Source organism: Pleurodeles waltl, chromosome 5, assembly GCF_031143425.1.
Source record: "Pleurodeles waltl isolate 20211129_DDA chromosome 5, aPleWal1.hap1.20221129, whole genome shotgun sequence".
In the NCBI taxonomy this organism is placed as follows: Eukaryota; Metazoa; Chordata; class Amphibia; order Caudata; family Salamandridae; genus Pleurodeles; species Pleurodeles waltl.
In genome coordinates, this window is record NC_090444.1 from 375810488 (window position 1) to 375836696 (window position 26209).

The following is a 26209-nucleotide window of genomic DNA, read 5'->3' on the forward strand; positions in this document are numbered from 1 at the left end:
GAGAAAGAGAGAGAAGCGGCAGAGGCTTCAAGTGAAATCTCTGTAAAGTTCTGAAGCGAATATGTTACCCTTCCTGTAGTAAACCGACAAATTTGGGTTTTTGTGGTTAAAGGTGCTTGCAATATAGTGCATTAGTTTGGTGTGAATCTAGAGTGAGGAGGACAAGCCGCAAGACTTTGTCAGCTGCAGTGTGTGTCAGTGTGACGTCAGTAGTGCCGCGCTGGGATAGGTCAGTTGCCGAGAGGGGTCGCGCACGGATTGGCAGCCGTCCGTGAGAGGCAATAGGTTGAGAAAGGTGAGTGAAGAGTGTCCTGGGAATTAAAGTCACTGTCTGATTAGATTCAAAACAAAAGTAAAGACACAAAAATGAATTTTCTTAAAGCTTTTGGGAGCGCTCTGAAAGGAGACGCATACATTATGGCGAGTGAGGGGGAGCCTACACCGCCTGAGGGTACTCCAGCTTATATAGTAATGGAGGAGCAGGGAGTCGCGCCTTGCCTTTGGATGAAGCAATGGCGAAAGTTAACAGAGACGGAGGGACGTTTGACGTTTCAGGAACACGAACATTCAATACGAGAATTTTAGAGAATTTGAGGTGGATGTTGAGTGTACAAAAGCCGCCTCCGAGGCCAGCTCAGTATGAGGCATTAGCAGTCTGGGATTTAATGGCCATACGACAAAGATACCAGAAATTTGAGAGAAGAATGAAGAGGGCAGAAAAGACTTTAGCTGAGGCTAGATGGGACAATGAGAGCAAAATGTGGAGAAGGGGGATAGTTGACGGACTCAAATTGTTTCCAGCAATAACACAGGGAGATGAAACACAGGGAAAGAAAGCCACCTGCAAGACAAACAAGGACTCTAATAAGCCTAAAGAGACTAAGAGGTCTTGGATAGATGAAGATGATTCAGATAATGAAGAGTTTCTTAATCAGTTGTTGCATGATCGCCCGCCACCTTATGCAATAGATGACAATGCCCCGAGCACTAGTGCGGGTCCTGGGAACCAGACACAGAGTAAGGAAGTTACAAATACAGTACAGACAAGTGATACAAGTTTTATACAGAATGGTGTCAGTGTACCCACTGCGCCAGACATGCAGATACAGTTGCAACCTCCGCCACAGATACAGAGGATATATCCAGACGTCCCAGTACTGGAGACTACTACGAGTCTGATGGTGCCACCTGATCCGATATATACAAAATCGAGGTTAGTACAGATTGAGCCAACTCCGCAATTGCTGCCCCAGCTGCAGCAACAGCTGATTCCAGGATATAGTCCAGCAGCAGGACCTCTGTTTGTACCTGCACAAGCCACAGTGAGTCAAGCTCTGGGAGTTACCGCTCCACGGAGTTTGAGACCAGGTCAGACACCAGCTGCCATATCATTACCAATTACTGTTGGTCCACCAGTACCGCTGTATGTGCAAGATAAGCCTGGCACATGTGATCAGGGAGTAAGGACCCCAGAAGTAACAAGAGGAGGGTTCACAGGAACTCCCCAGCCCATTTTACAAAGAGAACAAGCAGCAGAAGGACTCAGATCTTTATTAGACCTCAGTCCGATTGGAGCTCCTCTAGAAGCAATGAGACAAGCAGGGTTAAGTGTGCTAGCCCCACAGACAATGAGTACAGAGACATCACAGTCACCATTGATGCAGTCAGGAAACATTTTGTTGCAAGGTTTTTCGGTGCAACAATTGAATGAGTGGTTAGAAAAGACCTATGCTTCCCAAAGTACTGCGGTAATTGCAGAGAAGCCAGAAAGGAAAGAATACCTAAATTTTGTGAGACTGGGAGTAGAAGCTGCAGAACTAGTGGAAGGGACGATGGGGTAAACAGATTAGAGTCATACACAGAGGCAGAATTGAGGTATCTGTGTCCCAAAATCACTAAAGAAGTGGGCAAGGTGCATCAGAGGTTGGCGAACCTGGAAGACAAATACAATATAGACATTGAGAATACTAAACATTTGAAAAGAAGCTACAGATTAAACTTTGACTCTAAGGACTTTGAGCACATGAGGTCTGCCGGAATGAAAGCGCATCTTAAAGAGATACTGCAAAGTGCGCAGATCTGGGGAGCTTTAGAAAAGTGGGAAGGCAGATGGGCAAAGAAAAGAGATAAGGAGAAAAGTGACAGTCCGGGATCAAATCAGACTAAAGCTTCACCGGACACTGGGACAGTAAAGATATTACCAATGAGGGAAACAGCTGGAGGGGTCCTAGTCCATGTACCGTGGTCTAGAAGAAACATTCTGTCATTCACAAATGATTATCCCAGGTTGAGGGAAAAGCCAATAGAATGGTACCAGCAGACAGATAGGTTTGTGAAGCTTGCGAAATGTCTCTGGGAAGACTTGAATACCCTGTTTGAGATTATCTTCCACCTGACTTATGGCTTGAGTGCAAGAGGGGTGTGGACTGGCCGACAAAGGAGCCCTCAAGGGATAAAGTGACTGGAGCACCATCTGAGGAGGTGATGAAGTATTATCATAAAGTGATTGAGTTTTTGAAGCAGAAAGTGTCGCCGAAAGTGACTGATTGGCAGAAAATCGATCGAACCTCAGATGAGGTTAAAGAGTCTATTCATGCTTACTATGAGAGATTGTTGAAAGTGTTCAAACATTACAACGGCACTGAGACTATTGAGCTGAAAGACATGAACCATCTTTTGTTCAGATTTGTTGAAGGGCTGAAACCAGAGGTTAGCCAGATGATTAAGAATCATTTGATCTGTTGGCAAGCAAAGCCAATTGATGAAGTGTTACAATATGAAAGATACTGCAGTGACGAGATTGAGCTGAAACAGAGAAAGTTGAAGGAGAAAGTGATGGTGATGCAGATTAAGGCAGCACAGGCAGGTATGCAGGGGAATGGAATCCAACAGATGGTACAGCAGCAACCGCAAGGGAATGGCATGTTTCAAGCACAGCCGAGAGGCCGAGGTCTGGGTTTTGTGAATCGCGGTCCAGACTTGAATACTGTTGTGGTTCAAGAAGATGCACAGGTGATGAAAAAGATGTCACCATGTCACGCGTGCGGGGGCGTGGGACATTGGAAGGGGAATGCCCAAATGTGGTGCATGATGGTGTCGTTCAACAAAGCACTGATGTTGGTACATTTCAAAATATGAGGGGTCCAAAATCGAGAGGTCAAAATCAGAACTTCCAGAATAGCATGGTTCAAATGCAGGGGTTACAGCACATGCAGCAAATACAAATGCCCTGTGTTCAACCAGCACAAATGCAGCAAGTACAACAGCAGGTTCCAATGGTACCTAGACAGCAAATGCAATTACCATTAGCTCCAATGGGACAGCAACAGGTGATGCTTCCTCAGCAGGTCACAGGTCAAATGATGAGTCAAAATAACACAGTACAGCAGTTCCCATTGCGTGGTGAGGATGGAATAGACGATGAATGGTCGGATGATAGTTCAGACAGTGAGGAGTGCAGGCTTGCAGCGTCCCTAGAAGTAGATCAGAGGGGACCCTATGTAGAGGGAAAGGTGATAGGTCACAAGGTTTCCTTCCTGGTTGATACAGGAGCTACACGTTCTACAGTCAGAAGTGCAGAGGTCCCGAAACTGCAACTTTCAGGGCGTACCATAAGAGTGGTAGGAGTAGCAAATCAGTATTTGACGAACCCGATTACAGACCCGGTTCAGGTTGAGATTGGAAACTTCCAGGGACTGCATATGTTTGTTGTCTGTGATTCTAGTCCTGAGTCCCTACTGGGAAGAGACTTAGGCCCTCATTCTGACCCTGGCGGTCGGCGGAGAGACGGCGGTCGGACCACGAACAGACCGGCGGTATTAAAAATGGCATTCTGACCGCGGCGGTCCCCGCCGCGACCGACCGCCACTTCTCCACTCCGACCGCCACGGCGGTCATGACCGCGGGGCTGGAGTTTGCGCACTCCGGCCCGGCGGTCGTCCCAAGACCGCCAAGGGTATTATGACCCTGCCTACCGCCGCGGTTTCTTGCGGGCGGGAACCGCCGTGCGAACCATGGCGGTAAGCACTATCGGGGCCAGGGAATTCCTTCCCTGGCACTGATAGGGGTCTCCCCCACCCCCCACTACCCACCCGAGTCCTCCCCCCACACCCTCCACCCCCCTGCCACCCCCCAGAGGTGGTACGAACCCCCTCCCCACCCCCACCCCGACATGCACATACATGCACCCCGACATGCACACACCCCCTACATGCACATATACACACCCCCTACACACACATACACAACGGGGACACATACCCGCACACATACATGCAGACATGCGCACCTGCCGAACAGCACACATTACCCATAGACACAGCAGCACCCCCCGCCCGCATACACGCACTCACACACCCCCTCTACACACTCACACGCACACCCCCATGCACGCCCACATCACACAACACCCCCCCACCCCCTCCCCTCACGGACGGTCAACTTACCTTGTGCGTTGGTCCTCCGGGAGGCGACGGGAGCCATGGGGAGGTGACCGCCAACAGAAGACCGCCAACAGAAGACCGCCACACAGAAATGTGGGTCGTAATTCTGTGGGCGGTGTTCTGCTGGCGTGGCGGTGGAGGTTGACCAGTCTCCACTTTCCCGCCGACCGCCAGTGTGGCTGCTGGCGGTTTTCCGGCGGAACGCTCCCAGCGGTCAGAATGCGCACAGCGGCATACCGCCGCGGTCGGCGGTCTTCACCGCGGCGGTAACTCGGCGGTCTTGCGAAAAGACCGCCAAGGTCAGAATGAGGGCCTTACTGTGCAAGACGAAGTGTTCGCTTACCTGTTCTAATGAAGGGATTGAGGTGCAGACAAACAGTGATGATGAAGGGGACGAAGGGCAATTTACAGATATAGAGACGGAAAGTACAAACGAAGACTACCCTTTGATAACCTTATTCCCGATGCTTACAGTGACTGATTTACCAGCTGAGTTGCAGGGCACGGTGACAGAGAAAGTGTGGGACCTGACAGGAAAGGAAGTGGGACTGATAAAAGTAGTAGAACCGGTTATAGTACAGGTTAAGCCGGACGCAGTGTTTCCCCAGGTGCCGCAATACCACATGGCACAAGATGTCCTTATTCAGGTGTCACAAATAATTGCAGACTTTGTAAAGCAAGGAGTTCTGAAAGAAGTGATGAGCAGCCCATGTAATTCACCAATAATGGGTCTGAAAAAGCCTTGTGGGAAGGTTCGAATTGTGCAGGACTTGAGGAAAATAAATGAGATTGTGGTAAAATGTTGCCCTATAGTGCCGAACCCAGCAGTGATCATGTTTCAGGTTCCGTGTGATTCAGAATGGTTCACGGTTGTGGATTTGTCACAAGCGTTCTTTTCGGTCCTCTTCATGAGGACAGCCAATTTCTCTTCAGTTTCAAATTCCTGCACAAGGTGTACAGTTGATGCAGAATTCCTCAAGGGTTTTCTGAATCACCATCCACCTTCAATCAGATATTGAAGAAGGACTAAGAGTCATTAGAACTGCCTTTCAGTTCGACTTTGGTACAGTACATTGATGACTTGCTGATTGCGTCCAGAACAAAAGACGACTGCAGGTATGACACAATTGCCTTATTGAATAATTTGGGAAAGAACGGACTTAAAGTGTCCCCAAAGAAGCTGCAGTATTGTCAGAAAGAAGTAAAATACTTAGGGCACTTGATTGAGAAAGGGTCCAGGAGGATATCAAAAGAGAGAGTGACGGCCATACTGCAGATGAACCCCCCGGCAACAAAGAGAGATGTCAGGATGTTTTTGGGAATGGTGAGCTACTGTCGTCAGTGGATTCCCAACTTTTCGATCAACTCTAAGCCATTGATAAAACTGACAGGCAAGGAAGTTAAGGATGACCCGTGTACCATAATTCTGTCTGAAGAAGAACTTGAGGCATTCATGGAGTTGAGAGAGTGCATGTGCAGAGCACCAGCTCTGGGTATGCCTGATTACACGAAGCCTCTTCTACTGTTTTGTCATGAATGTGATGCTTGTTCTTTGTCTGTCTTGACAGAGGTCCATGGAGGTGCAAACCGCCCTATAGCATATTTTTCAGCTACTTTGGACCCAGTCGCAGCAGCCTTACTGGGTTGTTTGCGCGCAGTTGAAGCAGTTGGTCAGTGCCTCACACAGTGTGAAGGCATAGTGATGGGACATCCCTTAACAGTAATGGTTCCACATTCAGTTGAAATTCTGTTAACCCGAACCAAGACACAGCACATGACAAATGCTAGGTTAGCAAGATATGAGACCGTAATACTGGGGTCTCCCAATGTTTCCTTGAAGAGGTGTACAATATTGAACCCGGCAACTCTACTTCCTATTGAAAATGCTGAGATTAGCAATACAGAGGAAGTGGAGCATGACTGTCTTGAGGTAACAGAACTATGCACCAAACCCAGACCTGACATTAAAGATACACAGTTAGAAGAAAATGACTACATTATGTTTGTTGATAGGTCATGCTTGAGAGACTCAGTTGGAATACTAAGAGCTGGTTATGATGTGTGTACAATCACCGGTATTTTAGAAGCTTCCTCGCTCAAAAGGGTGTACAAGTGGCTGAATTAATTGCACTTACTAAGGCATGTCACGCAGCTGCAAACCTGAAAGTCACTATCTATACTGACAGCAGACATGGATTTGGAATTGTACATGACTTTGGCCAATTATGGTCACAGAGGGGCTTCATGACCTCCTCTGACTCACCAGTGAAAAATGGCGAACAAATTAAGGATTTGTTGCATGCGATTCAGTTACCTCTTGAAATTGCTGTGGTGAAATGCAATGCTCATGTCAAGTCACAAGACTTTGTATCAATGGGAAACGGCTATGCAGATCAAGTCACAAGATTCTGCGCATTGAACTGTATATCGTTCAAGGATCAGTGGGAATTGTTACCGCAATCTGAAAATGAAACATGTTTGAACTTTGCATTAAGAGTGGGTGATACTTTAGATGAGCTAAGATCACTGCAGGGCCGTGCTAGCAGAGAGGAAAAGCGCTCCTGGCAGAGAATGCAATGTGTACAAAGAGCTGACGACTTGTGGGTTTCAGAGGAGGTGAAGTTGGTTTTGCCAAACAGTCTTTTGTCCCAGTTTGCAAGGCTTTACCATGGGCAGGCACATCTTGGGAGAGACGCAATGATCAGATTATTCAAAATTGATTGGTTTAATCCGAAATTCAGACAAGCCGCAGAGGTTACCTGTCACAGGTGCATCATCTGTCAACAGATGAATGCAGCAAAAGGGTCTGTGGTGACTTTGAGCCACATAGGGAGAGCTGGAGGTCCGTTTAGCAAGATGCAAATGGATTTCATTGAAATGCCCGTGTGTGGAGGCTTGAGGTACGTGTTGGTGATTGTGTGTGTTTTTAGTCATTGGATTGAAGCATACGCTACACGTAGGAAGGACAGTCTCACAGTAGCGAAGCTGTTGCTTAGAGAATTAAATCAAATCAAATCATTAACATTTATAAAGCGCGCTACTCACCCGTGCGGGTCTCAAGTCGCTAGGGGGAAGGGGGTTACTGCTGCTCGAAGAGCCAGGTCTTGAGGAGTCTCCGGAATGCGGAGTGGTCCTGGGTGGTCCTGAGGCTGGTGGGGAGGGTGTTCCAGGTCTTGGCTGCCAGGTAGGAGAAAGACCTCCCACCCGTCGTGGAGCGGCGGATGCGAGGAACGGCAGCGAGCGCGAGGCCGGTGGAACGGAGGAGACGGGTGGGGGCGTAGAAGCTGAGGCGTCGGTTGAGGTATTCAGGTCCCTTGTCGTGGAGGGCTTTGTGTGCGTGGGTGAGAAGTCGGAAGGTGATCCTTTTGCTGACTGGGAGCCAATGCAAGTGTCTCAGGTGTGCGGAGATGTGACTGTTGCGGGGTACGTCGAGGATGAGGCGGGCGGAGGCGTTTTGGATACGTTGCAGACGTTTTTGGAGTTTTGCGGTGGTCCCAGCATAAAGGGTGTTGCCGTAGTCCAGGCGGCTAGTGACTAGGGCGTGGGTCACAGTTTTTCTGGTGTCGGTGGGGATCCAGCGGAAGATCTTGCGGAGCATGCGGAGGGTGAGGAAGCAGGAGGAGGACACAGCATTGACTTGTTTGGTCATGGTGAGAAGAGGGTCCAAGATGAAGCCGAGGTTGCGGGCGTGGTCTGAGGGGGTCGGTGCGGTGCCAAGGGCCGTGGGCCACCAGGAGTCGTCCCATGCGGTCGGTGTGTTGCCGAGGATCAGGACTTCCGTTTTGTCTGAGTTCCGTTTTAGACGGCTGAGCCTGATCCAATCTGCGACGTCCTTCATGCCGTCTTGTAGGTTGGTCTTAGCGCTGGCGGGGTCCTTGGTGAGGGAAAGTATAAGTTGAGTGTCGTCGGCGTAGGAGGTGATGATGATGTTGTGCTTGCGTACGATGTCGGCGAGGGGGCTCATGTAGACATTGAAGAGTGTCGGGCTGAGCGAGGAGCCTTGAGGGACGCCGCAGATGATCTCGGTGGGGTCTGAGCGAAAAGGTGGTAGGTAGACTCTTTGAGAGCGGTTGGAGAGGAAGGAGGCGATCCAGTCCAGGGCCTGGCCTTGGATCCCGGTGGAGCGGAGGCGGGTTATTAGGGTGCGGTGACAGACGGTGTCGAAGGCAGCCGAGAGGTCGAGGAGGATGAGGGCGACTGTTTCACCGTTGTCCATCAGGGTTCTGATGTCGTCTGTGACTGAGATGAGGGCGGTTTCAGTGCTGTGGTTGGTTCGGAATCCGGATTGTGAAGGGTCGAGAAGGTTGTTGTCTTCCAGGAAGTTGGTAAGCTGTTTGTTGACGGTCTTCTCTATTACCTTGGCAGGGAAGGGGAGGAGCGAGATGGGGCGGAAGTTCTTCAGGTCGCTTGGGTCAGCCGTGGGTTTCTTTAGTAGGGCGTTGACTTCGGCGTGTTTCAAGCTTTCGGGGAAGGTAGCAGATGAAAATGAGGAGTTGATGATGGTCTGGAGGAGGAGCGATGATGTCGTCGCCTTTATTGAAGATGAAGTGAGGGCAGGGGTCCGAGGGGGCGCCGGAGTGGATCGAGTTCATGGTGGTTTTGGTCTCTTCAGTGTTGATGTGGGTCCAGGCGTTGAGGGTGATGGTAGGGGGTGTGGGTTCGGTGTTGCTTGGCTGGGTCTGGTGTCCGAAGCTGTTGTGGAGGTCGGTGATCTTGCGATGGAAGAAGGTGGCGAGGGAGTTGCACGGGTCTTGTGAGGGCGTGATGGCGTTGGTGTTGGCGTTGGGGTTGGAGAACTCTTTAACGATGCTGAAGAGTTCTCTGCTGTTGTGGCTGTTTTTGTCCAGTCTGTCGGTGAAGAAATTCCTTTTGGCTGCGCGGATCAGGTGGTGGTGTTCGCGGGATGCGTTCTTGAGGGCGGTCATGTTGTCAGCGGTGTGGTCCTTGCGCCAGGCTTTCTCGAGGGCGCGACAGGTTTTCTTTGATTCCTTAAGGGTGTCAGAGAACCAGAGAGGTTTTTTGGTGTTGGCCTGTCGATGCGTGCGTCTGAGGGGAGCAAGGTTGTCTGCGCAGTTGGTGATCCAGTTCGTGAGTCTGAGGGCTGCGTCGTTGGGGTCGGTGGTAAGGGTAGGTTGGTTGACGGTGAGCGGGGAGAAGAGCTGTTCTTCGGGGATTTTGTTCCACTGTCGACGAGGGATGGGTTGAGTGCGGAGGTGGCGGGTCTCGCGTCGGAATGTGAAGTGGACACAGCTGTGGTCGGTCCAGTGTAGAGCGGAGGCGTGGCTGAAGGAGACGTGTTTGCTGGCGGAGAAGATGGGGTCAAGCGTGTGTCCGGCGATGTGGGTGGGGGTGTTCACCAGTTGCTTGAGGCCGAGGTTGGCGAGGTTGTCGAGCAGGGCGGTGGTGTTGGGGTCGTTGTTGTGTTCCAGATGGAAGTTGAGGTCGCCTAGGAGGATGTAGTCCGATGAGGCGAGGGCGTGCGGGGAGACGAAGTCGGTGATGGAGTCGCTGAAAGGGGCACGCGGTCCTGGGGGGCGGTAGATGAGGGATCCTCTGAGGGTGGTCCTGTGGTCGGTGCAAATCTGGAAATGCAGGTGTTCTGCGGCGAGGGGGGTGTCTTCGGTGGAGGTGGTGACGCTGATGGAGTCTTTGAAGACGATGGCGATTCCTCCTCCTACTTGGTTTGTGCGGTCTTTCCTGGAAATCTTGTAGCCGGATGGCTATGGCGATGTCTGGGGCCGAAGAGGCGTTCATCCAGGTCTCCGTGATGAAGGCGACGTCCAGTGCTGTGGAGTCCAGGAGGTCCCAGAGTTCAACGGCGTGCTTGTGGATGGATTGAGCGTTGACCAGGATGCATTTGAGGTGGTTGATGGCGCGTGGGCTGGTGGTCATGGTAGTTGCGTGGTGGAAGATACGTTTGCCGGAGTGGCAGGCGTAAGGTCCATGGGTACGTTTTGGGTTAGCTTGAAAGCAGGCGTTGGAGCGTCCTGGGTTGAGGGCGTGGAGGGTGGTGGGGTCGTAGCGGAGCAGAGGGGTTTGGGAGTGCTGAGGACCAGGGGTCGTGGCGCTGGGCGCGGGCCAGGCGCGGACGGGCACAGACGGGCTTGCCACGGTTCGAATTTCCGGTCTCTTTAGAATCAGATAGGGGCAGACACTTTGACAATGAGGTGATTAAGCTCTTGTGTGCTGCATTAGACATTGAACAGAAGCTGCATTGTGGCTACCGCCCCGAAGCATCAGGGCTAGTGGAACAGATGAATGGTACCTTGAAGTCAAGTTGAGGTTGAATGGCAACAAGAATTCTTAGCATTCGGTTTTGACCGAGAGGTACCAGGTCAATACTATGGAACCCGAAATCACCCTGAGCAAGGGACTGTGTTCAAATTTAAATTGAAATTGAAAGCTGAAAAGCTGAGAAAAAAGACTTATAAATTACCGGATGTGACACTGAAAACCTGATTTGACTTTGAGAAACCAATTATGACAAGCTGCTAAACCTGATTTGACAAAAGGGTCCTGGGGTGAGTGAAACGCTGTAAATACACGCAGAGAGAAAGAGAGACTTTGCATTAAGAAGAAACAAACAAAAAAAGAGCTTTTAAATTGTCCTCAAGTTGATTGTTTGTTTTGAGTTATTCTGCTATCTGATTCTTTACAGATCATGGCTTACACTAGAGGTAGTAGCAAAAGGGGTAAAGTGTGTGGTTGGTTAAGTGTTATTTTAGGTATTGTGTGTGCAATATTAATTGTAGGTGTGATTGTGGGAATGCCATGGTTGGATAAGAAAGTGACTAATAATGCTTCAAAACCTGAGACTGCTACTCTAAAACCGTGGGAGAAGTTTGAACAAGATACAAAACACTTGCATGATGGAACTAATTCAAAAGGGGAACATTCCACTAATGTTTTCTATTGTTTGCTGAATGAGTATGTTGATACAATGGATGCGAGAAATTGTAATGTGTGCACAAAGATTCCTTCATCAGCACAAGAAGGGGTCACCTACCATAGCCTGCCACTAACCTATGGGATAAGTTGTAGTTTGCTGCTAACAAGATTCTATGACCAGGAACATGTGCAATATTTTTATTCTAATTTAGATGTGGTGTTTTCCTTTGTACCAGTGATTGAATTCCTGAACAAATTAGCTAAGGAGCATAATATAAAATTAGTTAGAGGTTTCTTTGAACCAACACTAACAGTTGGGACAGCTTATGCGCACCGCAACAATCTGACTTGCTTACTAACGCCTGTAGAGAAAAGGTTTTTAGATCACACTGATGATAGACGCAAGGCACTGAAAGAGAGGTTGGAAAAGTGGCCAGAGAAACGCACGTATGCAAATGATTATGCTTACACCGCAATAAAGACGCAAGGCAAATTAGATATAGATGCATTACATGTAGGAAGGCTTTGTATATATAGGCCGAAATCTGATCATGACACTTTATTTGTGGGAACGAGTGAATGCAGGCATGTGTTTTTGTTTCAGAGTAAATGGACATTCATGTTAAATGGACAGGATCCAGCGATCCCTGGGATCTATTATATCTGTGGGCTTAATGCTTATTACCGTCTCCCTAAGGGATGGTATGAGACTTGTTATTTGGGGATAGTTTTCCCAAAGATTTACCAGATTGATGACTTAAAACAAATACCTAAGATGTCTGAATTACAACATGCTAGACAAAAACGAGAGGCATCGGCTGCTGTCGTTGGTGACATATTTGGAGCCATAATTCCTTCAGTAGGGGTTATTTTAAACTCCATAAAGATTCGAAAGTTGTCTACTATTGTGGATAACATGCTGACAAACTTCACAGGGGCTATAGTCCTGATGGATACTGACCTTGCTGCAGAAAGAGCTATGACTCTTCAAAATCGGCTTGCTTTAGACATTCTTTCAGCAAAGAGCGGCGGAGTCTGCAAGATGCTTAACGAGCGTCATTGTTGCTCGTTCATTCCTGATAAAAGCAAAAAGATTAGAGGTATTTTTACTAACCTGACGAGAGATAGTGCAGATTTGAAAGAACTGAAGGAACCTGGAGTATGGGAGAAAGTTGGAAAAGGAATTGCCAGAGTAGGGAGCTGGTTTAGCAATATTTGGAACTGGGTTCTTGCAAAAATATCAGGGGGTCTATTAATTGTCTTGATCTGTTTATGGGGAGCATGCAAAATTAAAGAAAGAATCAAAAGAAATTGGACAAAACGAAGCAAAAGAAATGAAGAAAACGAAAGGGAGAAAATGTTTAATGAAACTTGGGAAAGTTCACACAAGGGACAAGATGTTGAAATGCGCATTATGCACAAGGTAAAAAATTAAAAGTGAAAGGTTGAAAGAGAAAGGTTTGTGTGATGACTAGGGTCATCAGAGGAGGGACTGAGAGAACGTAGCTTATATAATCTATAGTAACATGAAATGTTTATGAGCTAATGTATAATAATGCCGCATAGAAAATATATTAACATGTTGTGCCAAAACGTGCATTTGAAATGTGACCACGGGAGTGGCCGCCAATATATACGTGGACTAACAAAAATGACTAATGTTTATGAATTATTGCATTTAAATAGTTTTATACTAATTATTAATGATTATGTTATTAAAGTTTTGCTAATAAATCTTGTGGGCCTTAAGTTAGCATGAGCCGAAGCCTAGCTGCCTGGCTCTCATATTAAATGTATTTTTCCTTACGTGCAATGTGCTGACTTGCTAAAGGACATGACCTCTTGTTTTCTTCAAACTAGAAGCTGAATGTAACTATAGTAGATCCGTTCTCATGAAAATTCATATTGCTTGTAGAAATGTACTAGCTAAATGCAACAGTGTAGACTAATGTTGAATACAAGGTCGACCAAACCGGTACAGACAATGGAGCTACTGACCAAAGATGCGCAAAGAATTACAAAAGGATGAAATCATACCGGACATTCTACCTCTGAAGACGTCAATCATAGGGACCAATAAGCCGCCTGTGAACTAATGCGGGGTGAAAGATTTAATGACATAATGTGTTTTCTAATTGGCTAAAGATAGTGGGGTGCAACTTTTGTCCAACCAAATTTTAGGGGAATGTACAACGAAAAGGGGATAAAAACCCCTGTCACCAGGAAGTGAATTAGAATTAGGGAATAGGAGACTAGGAGAGGGGGAAATGATGATGCTATATTTTATGATCCAGAAACTTTGTCACTTTTATTAGTGACTGGCTGACTTATCTAGAACCATACTTGTCCTTAGATTGCCCATTTACACTTTACCTCCTTATGAGGAAAGTGCCCCTTTCGCCCTTCCTGCCTGAGCTGAATTCCTGACTGATGGCGAATCAACTGATGTCCTGAAGACGAAGACCGAACCTGAGTGCTGACCCAAACCTTGGAGGGTAACTATATGACAATGAAATTGTGATTGTCTGTTTGCTTTTCCTTTCTAGGTACCAACTGCTTTTCTTTTGACAGAGACCATAGCTAGATGTTTTCCTAACTCGTGTTACTAAATTGTTTTGCATGAAGCCCAACATGCCAATGCTAATCCGAGGCTAGGTGAGGAGTTCACTAGACTGACACAAATAGACAAATGACTGAACCAATGCTTTGTTGACGATAGTCTGCTAAAGATAGTTTATGTTCACCACGTGTTATGTTCTGATGTTTGTGATTCTTGCTTTGATGAAGTCTTATCAGAGTTGCCATATCGTGAATATGCTATTGTGCTTATTGGTTTTGAGATTAATAAACATGCTAGTAGTAATGTAACTAATAGGGAATAAATATTACTAAAATTATACTAAACTGGTGTGGCTATTCATGACTGAAAGGTCATGGTGTTGTCTTGAATTAATTAAATGTCATTGACTAAAGTGAAATGCATTGTTCTGATAAATATTGATGACATTATTGACATATTGATTGACATGCTGATTAGCTATCTCGTCCTAAGGTGTCTCTCAACTGTGTCAAAAGATTCATTGGCCTAAAACGAGTCCTAATGTGTAATAAATTATCATAAAGGGACGCGTTAGCACCAATACATTTGTCTATTTGGCATAGGCGAAACCTTTTGATTTTGCCAAGCTTATTTTAATTACAAGAGATTTCAAGTGACAGAACGAATGCATGCATGGCAGAGTTGCTGACCTTGGAACTGGTCTTGGTGTCGGTTTAACAGTCTGTCATCCTAGGCAAATCACGTAATCTCCCTTTACATAATAGAAAACAATGATAATGTCTATGTGTAATGCAAATGGTGCTCACATAAAGCACTCCAATACCTTTGGGGACAAGAGTGAGGGTGTGGGAGGTGTCTGAATCAGGGGGGGTGTAAAACAACAGACAGCAGGTAGAAGGGCAAGGTGGGTTAAAAGCAGCATGGAGTGGAGGGTCTATGTGTAATGTAAATGGTGATCATGTAAAGCACTCCAATATCTTTAGAGACATGAGTGAGTCGCAAGAGGTGGCTGAAAGAGGAGGGTGGGTAAAACAACAGAGAGCAGGAAGAAGGATATGGTGGGTTCAAATCAACTGGGGGCAGGGTGATTCATTAAAAACACTGGGCGGGTGGTGGGGCAACACGGCAGGGAGGGGAGAAGACAGCCTGCAGATGCACTCATATGGACTGCTCGATAGCAAATAAAAAAGTACCTTAAAAGTGCATAGCCAGGGCAAGTTCACTGGCCACTAATTAGTGGCCAGTGACCACAAGTTGTATTTGGGCCAAGCGCCACACCACAGCATGGACATGCAAAGCAGAGCAAGAAGACTTGCAAAGTGAAAGCAGATGACGTGCTGATCAACCAGAAGCATGTAAATTAAAGCAGCATTAGACTCAGTGGATGGTAAGCAAAGGTAAGTATTGGGCAGGCTGTAAGTCCCTTTTAAGTTTTTTCTTTTTTGTTTATTACAAGAGATTTGGCAAGCACGCCTCAAGCTCTGTGCAAGCAAAACCTAAAAGGTAGGACATGTTTTTACATGTCTGACAGTAAAAACAACCCCACATTGTTGTTTTTACTGTAGAACAGCTAGTTGCCCAATTGATGAGTACAGGGTTACTGACAAAGCAGTGTTAAGATCTGAACTGGACAACTAAACGTGGCAATCCAGGGTATCAATAGAATTGTTGCATTAAACCTGACTTGCTTTGGCAAATTGCCTCTTTGTTGTCCAAAGTTTTCTAGTGAGCGCTTATGGTTGCCCACAAGCTGTCGTCCTTCAGACAGCCATCTGTCCTTCTGAAGAAAGGTGTGAATGACTCTCAGACAGGAACACAACGCATTTGCCACTGGGAGAAGTGTGACCGCCTGTTAGGACAGTCAGGGAGTGTGTGTGCCAAAAATGTGAACTTCCAGGGGGAAGCCGCCTTAGAAGGGTGTTGGATGTGGCCGTTTCTGCAGTGTCTCCCCCAAACTTTTTCCTTCATCCTCCTGTTTTCTGAATCCATTATTTTGTTGGCTTTTAGGACCCTGCATATTTTACACTGCTAACAGCTTCAGCTCTTTAAACATGGTGAAATTTGCTTGCACCCAATTGGCACACTTAATTTACTTGTAAGTCCCTTTTAAAACACTTGGGCCCATATTTATACTTTTTGACGCACAACTGCACCAACGCAGTTGTGCGTCAAAAATTGTACCGCCGGCTTACGCCATTCCAACGAGCCATGCGGGCGCCTTATTAATGGAATGATGTTAGCCGGCGCTGCGGACTGGTGTGCGTAAAAAAAAATGACTCACACCGGGCAGCACCGGCGTATGGGCAAATGGGGGTTGTGCGTCAAAAAACGGTGCAAGTCAGGTCTGAGGCAAAATTCAGGCCTCAAACCGGATTTGCGCCATTTTTTTTTACGCCCAACCTCCATTGACATGACTCCTGTCTTAGCAAAGACAGGAGTCATGCCCCCTTGCCCAATGGCCATGCCCAGGGGACTTATGTCCCCTGGGCATGGTAATTGGGCATAGTGGCATGTAGGGGGGCCCAAATCAGGCCCCCCTATGCCACAAACAAAATCGGGAAAAAATACTTACCCGAACTTACCTTTACTCCCCTGGGATGGGTCCCTCCATCCTTGGGTGTCCTCCTGGGGTGGGCAAGGGTGGCAGGGGGTGTACCTGGGGGCAGGGGAGGGCACCTCTGGGCTCCTTCAGAGCCCACAGGTCCCTTAACGCCAGCCCTGACCCAGGCATTAAAAACGGCGCCCATCAGGCTGTGGGCCGTTTTTTAAGGCTTGCCCCCTCCTGTGCGTCAAAATGACGTCAGAGTATAAATAAGGGGCACAGGCCTTAAAGTCATTTTTTGGAAGGGAACACCTACCTTGCATATAATTAATGCAAGGCTGGTTCCCCCTTCCAAAAAATGATGCACATGGTGGAATTTTTACGCCCGCAGGGTCGGACGTCAAAGTATAAATATGGGGCAGGGTTTGCGCCGATTGTACGTCAAAAGTTTTGACGCACATTCGGCGCAAACAGAGTATAAATATGCCCCTTGATGTGCCACCCATTAAAGTAGCCCTTTAAATATGTCTTAGGATCTGCCATTGCAGCCTGTGTGTGCAGTTTTAAACCTCTATGTTGACCTGGCAAGATAAACCTTTTGTCAGGCCTAAGCCTTCTTTTCTAATACATAGGTCACCCCTAGTTTAATGACTAAACAACCTGTAGTGCCTAGTGCAGTGTATTTAAAAAAAGTCTGACATATTGTTTTAGGTTTTATGTGTCCTGTTAGTAAAAAAACTCTTGAATTTGTTTTTCACTACGGCAAGGCCTACCTCTTCCATAGTATAACATTGGGTTAACATATTACATTTAATAAGTGATAACTTTCAATTGGGAGCAGCTAGTAATGCCAAAATTAAAGCCCTCTTGAATGGATTTTAAATCACAATTCTGAAAATGCCACTTTTAGAAAGTTGGCATTTCCTTGTCCCCACCATTTGGTGCCTGCAGCCTGTATCCCGGGTCACATGACTAAGTGTAGCTGGCAGTGGTCTTTGTGTATTGCTCCCAAACAGTGAGAAAAAGAAAATATAGCTGTTCACAGGGTGGTCTATCTCTGTCTTGATGAGGAAGAAGAATGGTCACCTAGCACACTTGCACATCATAAAGGCTTTGTCTGGGTACAGTCACAAAGGGTTTCACACTACGCTTTTGTGACCCCAGACAAGATGAGGCCAGTGCAGGGTGGCAGTAAATTCCAAACAACTCTGGGGGTGGAAATCTCCAGAACCTTCCCCTATGTCAAAGGTGGAACCAATTATAAATAAGACACCCTCAGACCCAACTCTTCAGTAGAGTTCTGGATCTGTAGAAGATTATTCTGCTGCGCTGCTCTGCAAGTAGGACTGCTACTCTGTTACCCTGCTGCCTGCTATCTGCTACCCGAGTGAAGGGACTGGACCTGCTTCTTTAACCTAGGACCACCGGAGTGACTCTGAGGGCTAGTTGGCTTGCCTCCTGATCAGAGCCTCAGGGATAGAAAAGGCTCAAACCATCTTGAATCCACCACCTGCATCCCACTTGTTGTGAGTCTTAGCCCCAAGTAGTACCAACCCAGTCCTGGACCTAAGAAAGTGGGCTTCATGATGCTCTTCCAGCCCGGCTCTGGTCATGTAAGCAGAAGCAACGCATCATGATGGATCTCCTCACAGCCACTTTGGAACCGCTGTGCTTCTAGGAACTATTTTTTCTAAAATGTTTAAAATTGCATACCTACAGTCCTACTAATTGAATTTTTGTTGTTTTGGCATCAAATCATTTATTATATTTTGCTCTAGTTTTGTAAATGGTGTGGGTTTTTCCTTGTGTTGTGTTTTCCTTTATTACTCTTTGAAGTGCTGCATAAAAACTTTACACATTGCCTCTTAGTCAAGCCTAACTGCTTTGTGCCAAGATACCAGAGGTTTAAGCACAGGTGGTTAATTTGGGGTTTGCTTGTGACCCTGACAGAATTTATGGCTCCTGCTTGAGCAAGGTTTCACTCCCTCAACCAGCAACCCACATTTTCAACAAAGGGCAAATTGTAGTCACACATAAAGGGGCTGCTCTTTTGTCTTAGTAGACAGGCTGGCATCTCAGACAGAGATGGAGACGCCAATGTCAAACTTTTTTTTTCCTTGGGTGTGTAGTCCTAGGTAGCAACACCTTTGTAATGAGTTATGGAGCTCCACACACCAAGAGAAGGGTTCTGAAATTTTGGGAGTGGGCAGACTGGTGCATTCTGAGCTATCAAAATGCCACATTTCATAAAAAGTCATGAAAAGGTTGGAGGGGACCCAGGAGCCCACTGGCTAGTAGTCGCTTCATCTCTGAGGGGAAGAACTAGGCATAAGATTGGCACCTCTGGTTCACAGACCTCAGACCACATCTATATTGGAGAGAGAACCAAAGAAGGCCTGCCCTGCTGTTTCCTGGACCCAGCAAAGAGGGACTTCACCAAAGTCTGAACTTCACCTGCTGCATCTTGGGTTAGCAAAGAAAGAACTGTTTCTGTGGTGTCCTGCTTGAGGAAATGTTGTCTCCAATCCCAGACAAAGAAGGTAACTCCAAAGGTCAGTTGATTAACTTCCTGTTAGAGCTGCAGGGCATAAAAAGTTGAAGAAACATGCTTTGGTGAGTTGGTAGCTAAGAACCACTGATCACTACTGACTGCTGAACTGAAGCCTGGTAGTTGAGTCCTGACCTTCAAAAGTCCACCTAAGCCTGCTGGACCTGGCAGAGTCAGTCATCAGAGTCATCAGAGTGCAATTAGGTCACCCAGCAAGGAAGTTACTGCCAGGTAAATAAATCATCACTTTTGCTGTAACCAGAGACCAATGGCAATTGTTTTTTTGGATGGACTTCACCCAGAGTTTGAGGGTCATCGACTACTGTGGCCAAAGTCACCCCTATGCGTCCTTAGCATCAGGACCACTCTATTGTTTCCTATGTATATTGACCATGGATCTAGACTGGAGACTTCTTTAACAGTGGGTAACTATTAAGCTAGACCTTATTGGTCCCAGTGACTCGGTCCCTGTTAGAGTTGGTTAGACAACAATGCCTTCATAGTCATTTTCAAAGTATTTGTCATGGCTAACAGTAAACTACAAGTCACTGTAGATTATAATGATTTATTGTGGTAAGTGAAAAGTTGTGATGTATGTTCGTTTGAAAATTCATATCTCTGGAACCCTCTTGTAAATATGTGTTGTTGAGGTGTCTACTTAAAGATAAAAATACAACCTATTTTTAGGAGTTGGTGTCGGATTTTTATTGAGTTGCATTGTCTTCTTATTCAACTGTGTTGGTACTTCTAATTGCTTTACAGTTGTTACTTTAACAAAAGCTTGATGTATCTGAGCCACAGCCACCCAGGACTTAGCTAAGGTTTCACAAACAAACCTGACTGGCGCTGATACAGAATTGTGTTTTTCATACACGGTGAAGTCGCACAAACACACCATAGAATAAACCACTTTCTTTGCATTTTGGATTCAGCAAAAGTAAATTTGTGGGATCATTTCTGAAGGTACGTTTGTTGTCTTCAAAGCAGGTGATCATGGGGAGTGCTGTCTACAGCTCAGGTCATTATAGGATGTAGCAAAAGCCTTCTTTGAAACTTTACATGATCAGGGTGTGGGCAAGTTTTTAGGACTCATCAGCAGACAGTTTGAGCTATTGGTTGTCAAAGTACTATTACGTACCATGTACATAGAGGGCTCTTTGGGTCCACCTCTTACTGCTATTGGCTTACTTGGATCAGCATATGTTAATCATTCAAAAACTAATTTTATTAGTGCCCCTTCAGAACTGACTCTAGATCCTACTGCCTAGAAGAAGTTTATATAAAACTTTTACTGTAACTTGTATGATTTGCCCATGGTTTTTAGGTCTTGCCTACCAGACAGCACAAGCTGTCTGTTTGTAAAATTACCTATTGTCAGCTTGCTGTGAGCATAGGACCAGTCCGTTCTTGTGTTTGCCCCTTTCCTAGAGCACAACCTCATTACCTTGTGTCCTTCCTCTGCTTACTTTTCAGGCACTACCTTTTTCTTCCCTGGCTAGGCACTCCATGACAGTGCATGTGTTTACCAGCTGTCTCTCTGGTGTATTTCTCTTCCCTCCCCTGCTGTGTCGCGTGTTGCTCTTTCTCGTCCATGTGCTTCTGCACCCCCCTGAGTTTCGCTCACCCTGGGTGCTTCTCCCCTGCATTGCTTTCATGCCTGTATTTACCTTTCTCCCACACTACATGTTGCTGTGTAGGTTACTTCTCCCGCTGCCATCTGTGTTGCCTCTACCATCCTCTGTTTTATTTCTGCCTCCCCTCCATGTTATTTTTACTCATTCCTGTCCCCTTGCATCTGTGTTGCTCCCGGTAGCTGCACCCTCTTTGTTGCTTCCCCATACACTTTTAAAATAATTATGTATTTTTTTTTATTTACCCATGCAACTAAATGTGGCAACTAAAAAGAAAAAAATGCACCCCGGCATTTTGTATGTCCATGCATGCCTGGTTTGTGTGCCTACAAAATGGAGTGGCTGCAGCAGCTGTGTCATAGCAATCTTTTCTATGATGCTGTACATTAACTATAAAAGCCAGTGACTAAGTCAGTGGTTCCCAAAGATGAGACCTATTGGCTTTCCCAATGCTTATTTCGAAATACTCCCAGGGAGTCGAAGGGATTTTTTTAAACCATTTTTTAGAAAGATCAGGTTTGCCCAGTAGGTTCTATCAACTGGTGGAGTTAAGATCAGCTATTTACAAACCATCACTTTAAGCGTTCATTACCCACCACTCTAGATTATGAATAATCATTACCAATGTCTGTCCTTTGTGTTTGATACACACGTTTAATTAAAGTCTATTGAGGACTCGCACCTAACTGCATACTCTGACCAGGATTTGCAAATTTGCATTAAGGTTCTATTTACCAGTGTATTACATATTGTAAGGAATGCTATTTTGCTTCCTATCTTTTATCTGCAGTCAGGGGTAATTTGGGGCAGCAAAAATATATTTGTATTTTGTCTACATTGACAAAATGATGATAACGCACAAACATTCATTTCTGTTGCTGCATACAGCCGTCAAGGGATACAAAAGAATGAGACAAAATGAAGAAAGGGACAAAATGAAGACAAAAACACAGACGTTATTTTTGCTTTAGCATAAGAGCAGTCGGAGTAGAAGAAAATGAGGACAAAGTAGAAACAACAATAGTTTCTACTTCGAAACAGCAGCCAGTAATGCAAAAAAGAGAAACCAAAACAGCACATGCTTATAACGCGTGACATTGTGCTAAATATTGTGTTGGGCAATATCAGCACTACAAGAGCCAGTTGTATTGTACTGGCATTAGTACTGAGCTTTCCTACCCCTTGGGAGGCCCACAATGCTTTCTAGGTCGAGGTCCACTTGTTATGCATTGTGCAGGTGTGGTGGTCGCAATGTTGCCTGTGAAAGGTGTGTTGAGTGATCATCGCTTCAGCAGCATTCAAATTTCAAAAGCGCAAGGTTTCCAGAAGCGTGGGACATGGTGCCAAAAACATATTTAAATGCCCAATAAGTAAGACATTCACTGTCTCCATACTTCCGTCGAAAAGAACAGAGAGACGGGAAATGATGTGAAAACCCCTCATGTAATCTGTCTGCAGAGAAGCAAGCCAGCGCAGAAAAATAACACCACAAAAGGGGACTTTCACTGACGTGGATGAAACTCGACTGTAGCGCCGTCTCCACAGCGAACGCGGTGCCAGCGCTCGGAGAAGGTTCCCTGCCAGACGCCCGGCTGTTTTCCTTCGCGTCGACTTGCCCCGCTGTTGAAAGTTAACTTGTTCAAGCAGTAATTTCAAATCTGCGGTTCACCAAAGCTTGGTTAAATTTATGTTTTAAACTGCACGCAGTGCGTAATAATCACAGCACGGTACACTAAAACCCACTTCGTTTACTGTTAATAAGCAGATATGTTATTATGTGGCTCCAGGAGAGGTGTGGAGCGCCCGCAAGGGGATTGAACGAGATTCATTTTTACTGGCAGCCCCCAAACTAACCAAAACCTTTGGAAAGTCATGACACCAATTTGGCAAAGCATTATCTGCCTCCTTTATTGGAAACATGCACGGCCCAAAACATAATAAACAACATTTGCTTTTTGCAGTTGCTTTACTCTGTAGGCAAGAAAAACTATGCGGATTGGAGGGTACTCAAGACCAAATTTAAATAAAATGAGACATACATACTCTGACCTACTTATTTTAACACCCAGAGTCTTGTAACTAAGGCAGGTCTCTGCCTCAGATATGAACGCACTGGCACTTTAACTAGTTGAAGAGCTGTTATTTACCTCCTTCCATAGTGGTTAGTGTGGCTTCTCATTGAAAGGAATGTCATGTGACCCTGGAAATGTAGCAGAATTTGTAAATGTCTTCAAAGAAAACAACAGAAAATTACACACTAACATAACACAAAGTAACATAAAAAAACATCAAACTTTGACAAAGCCAGTACATCTGGAGATTACTGCCAATTACTGGATTTCCCAATGTTTGTGAAAGTATTTTGTAACACTATGCAAGGAGACAACTGTTTTTGTGTGTAAGTGCACACTGCGCAGGAGCAGAATGCTGTCACTCATGGAGAGGTAAGCTAATTGTTGAAGTGGGTGAACCCTGTGTCCCTTGCTGTGTACTATGGTGGGGAGAACAAACAGACCAATGGATGAAGAGATGTGGATGGAAACATGTAAGTATATTATAGGTGCACTTTTATTAAAATCAAAAGGTCTTGCGTACCCATAGTCAAAACATAGTGCAACACTTAGGCCCTCATTACAACCCTGGAGTTCAGTGTTAAAGCGGCGGTAATACCGCCAACAGGCTGGCGGTAACAAAAATGGAATCATGACCACGGCGGAAACCGCCAACACAGACAGACACTTTAACACTGTGACCGCCACGGCGGTAGCAACAAACATCGTGGTGGTAACGGCCAACAGCCAGGCGGAAGACAATGTACCACCCACAGAATTACAACCTGCCCATCCGCCAGCTTTTCCGGGGTGGTACCAATGCCATCAAAAGCACAGTGGAAACAGTAGTTTGAAGGGAAACCACTCACCTCTCGACACTCAAGGAAGAACCAGGATGCCATGGAGCCCGAGCTGCAGTTCCTCCCCATGCTGGTGTATCTGCTCATATACCAGGAGCACCAACTCCGGCGACAATGACCACAGTGAGTACTGCATCTAGCACACAGGGGAGGGGGGAGGAAAAAGAAAGTGACACACACACGCAACACCCCCACCCTCACCAACAACACCATACACACAAACAGATGCAATAACATTACATATATGCCCGTAACCCTCAGGAATAACGCAAGGACAAAAGGAATGGAGTCAAATTAGTGTAATATTCGAAATCTGTAGAAATACGTACATATTAAATGAACAATATGTACAATATATACAGTATATACAATATGAGGGACAATGTCCACACAAAAATATTCCGTGGCCCACTGGGCCATAACACATAGGCCAAGCCCACACTTGACTCCTGCCTCAAAACAGAGAGAACTCTGCAGGGGCATCAGGTCGAAAACACCCAGGCACCTCAGGGCAACGGGGAAGGTGGGGGCACCTCAGCCAGAAGATGATACAATGCCACTGCTCCTGGAAGGGGGATACATGCCCACTGCTTGGTCCTGGGGAGTGCAAAGTCACAGTCTCTCAAGTGGGTGGTTTGCCTACTGCTTGGTCCTGGGGAGTGCAAAGCCACAGTCTCCCAAGTGGATGGTTTGCCCACTGCTTGGTCTTGGGGAGTGCAAAGCCACAGTCTCTCAAGTTTCTCAAGTGGGTGGTTCGCCCACTACTTGGTCCTGGGGAGTGCAAAGCCACAGTCTCTCAAGTGGGTGGTTTGCCCACTGCTGGTCCTGGGGATTGCCAAGCCACAGTCTCTCAAGTCTCTCAAGTGGGTGGTTTGCCCACTGCTTGGTCCTGGGGAGTGCAAAGCCACAGTCTCTCAAGTGGGTGGCTCCTCCACTGGTTCTGGAGGGGGATTTGTGCCCAGTGTGCTTCATTCTGCCAAGGATAGGGTGAGTGGATGCCTTCTTCCACTGGTTCTGGAGGGGGTTTTGTGCCCAGTGTGCTTCTTCCTGCCAAGGATTGGGGGAGTGGATGCCTTCTTCCACTGGTTCTGGAGGGGGCTTTGTGCCCAGTGTGCTTCTTCCTGCCAAGGATAGGGGGAGTGGATGCCTTCTTCCACCGGTTCTGGAGGGGGCATTGTGCCCAGTGTGCTTCTTCCTGCCAAGGATAGGGTGAGTGGATGCCTTCTTCTACCGGTTCTGGAGGGGGCTTTGTGCCCAGTGTGCTTCTTCCTGCCAAGGATAGATTGAGTGGATGCCTTCCTCCACCGGTTCTGGAGGGGGCTTTGTGCCCAGTGTGCTTCTTCCTGCCAAGGATAGGGTGAGTGGATTCCTTCTTCCACCAGTTCTGGAGGGGGCATTGTGCCCAGTGTGCTTCTTCCTGGCAAGGATATGGTGAGTGGATGCCTTCTTCCACCGGTTCTGGAGGGGGCATTGTGTCCAGTGTGCTTCTTACTGGCAAGGATAGTGTGAGTGGATGCCTTCTTCCACCGGTTCTGGAGGGGGCTTTGTGCCCATTGTGCTTCTTCCTGTCAAGGATAGGGTGCGTGGGTGCTTTCTTCCACTGGTTCTGGAGGGGGCTTTGTGCCAAGTGATGCAGCACTTGGGGGGTGCCAGGTCACAGTCCCTCACCTGGGTGTCAGAGCCACGAGATTTGCAGTGGCCAGGATGCATGATACTCCATGGAGGCAGGACTACAGTCCATCCTCCGGCGGCTATGGCTGCGCAGTGGTGGTAGTGGCGGTGCTGGTGTGGGTGCTGCCAGTGGTGGGGAGAGGCTCCAGCCCTTCCCCTGCAGCCTCGGATGGCTGCCCACTGGGGCTGCTGCTGCTGTCAGTGGTGCCACTTTCAGCAGTGCAGGTGGCGGTGCTTGCGTCGGTGCTTGCGTCGGTGCTTGCGGCTGTGCTTGCGGCAGTGTAGGTGGCAGTGATGGCCGCGGTGCAGGTGCTGGTGCTTCCAGTGGTGGGGGGAGGCTCCAGCCCTTCCCCTGCAGCCTCAGACAGCTGCACACTGGGGCTGCTGCTGCGGACAGTAGTGGTGCTTGCGGCAGTGCAGGTGGCGGTGCTTGCGGCGGTGCAGGTGGTGGTGCTGGCCGCGGTGCAGGTGGCGGTGCTGGCGGTTGTGCTGGTAGCCACCAGGCCTTCACCTGCAGGCTCGGACGGCAGAAGTGCCTTGGCTGCTGTTCTGTACCCCTTCTTGCCCTTGGCAGATGGTGGTGTCACCTTGGGTCTGGCAGCAGGAGTCTTTGGGTCTGGCAGCTGGAGTCTTTGACATGGCCTTGCTGGGTGGTTGTGGCTCCATCTCCTTGCTGGATGCTGTCCCCTTCTTGACCTTGCCAGGTGGCGGAATCCTCTTGTCCTTGGCAGGGGTTGGTGGCACACTGGCTGGGCTGACGTGTGCCCCCTTAGAGCCTCTGACAGCTGCCGAAACCACAGCGGACGTGGACATGGTGGCTGAGGTGCTGGGCTGGGTTTTGCCCACCCTGGCCCGAGGTGAAGGACTGGGGGGGTAGGGAAGAGGTCAATGTTGGCTAGAAAAAGCTTCTTAGGGACATTGGGGTGGAAAGAGGGTGAAGGCTTGGGAGTGGAGGAAGAGGGAGTGATTGTAGGTGGTGTCAGTCTGCTGTGTTTGGGTGCAGGTGCATGATCTGG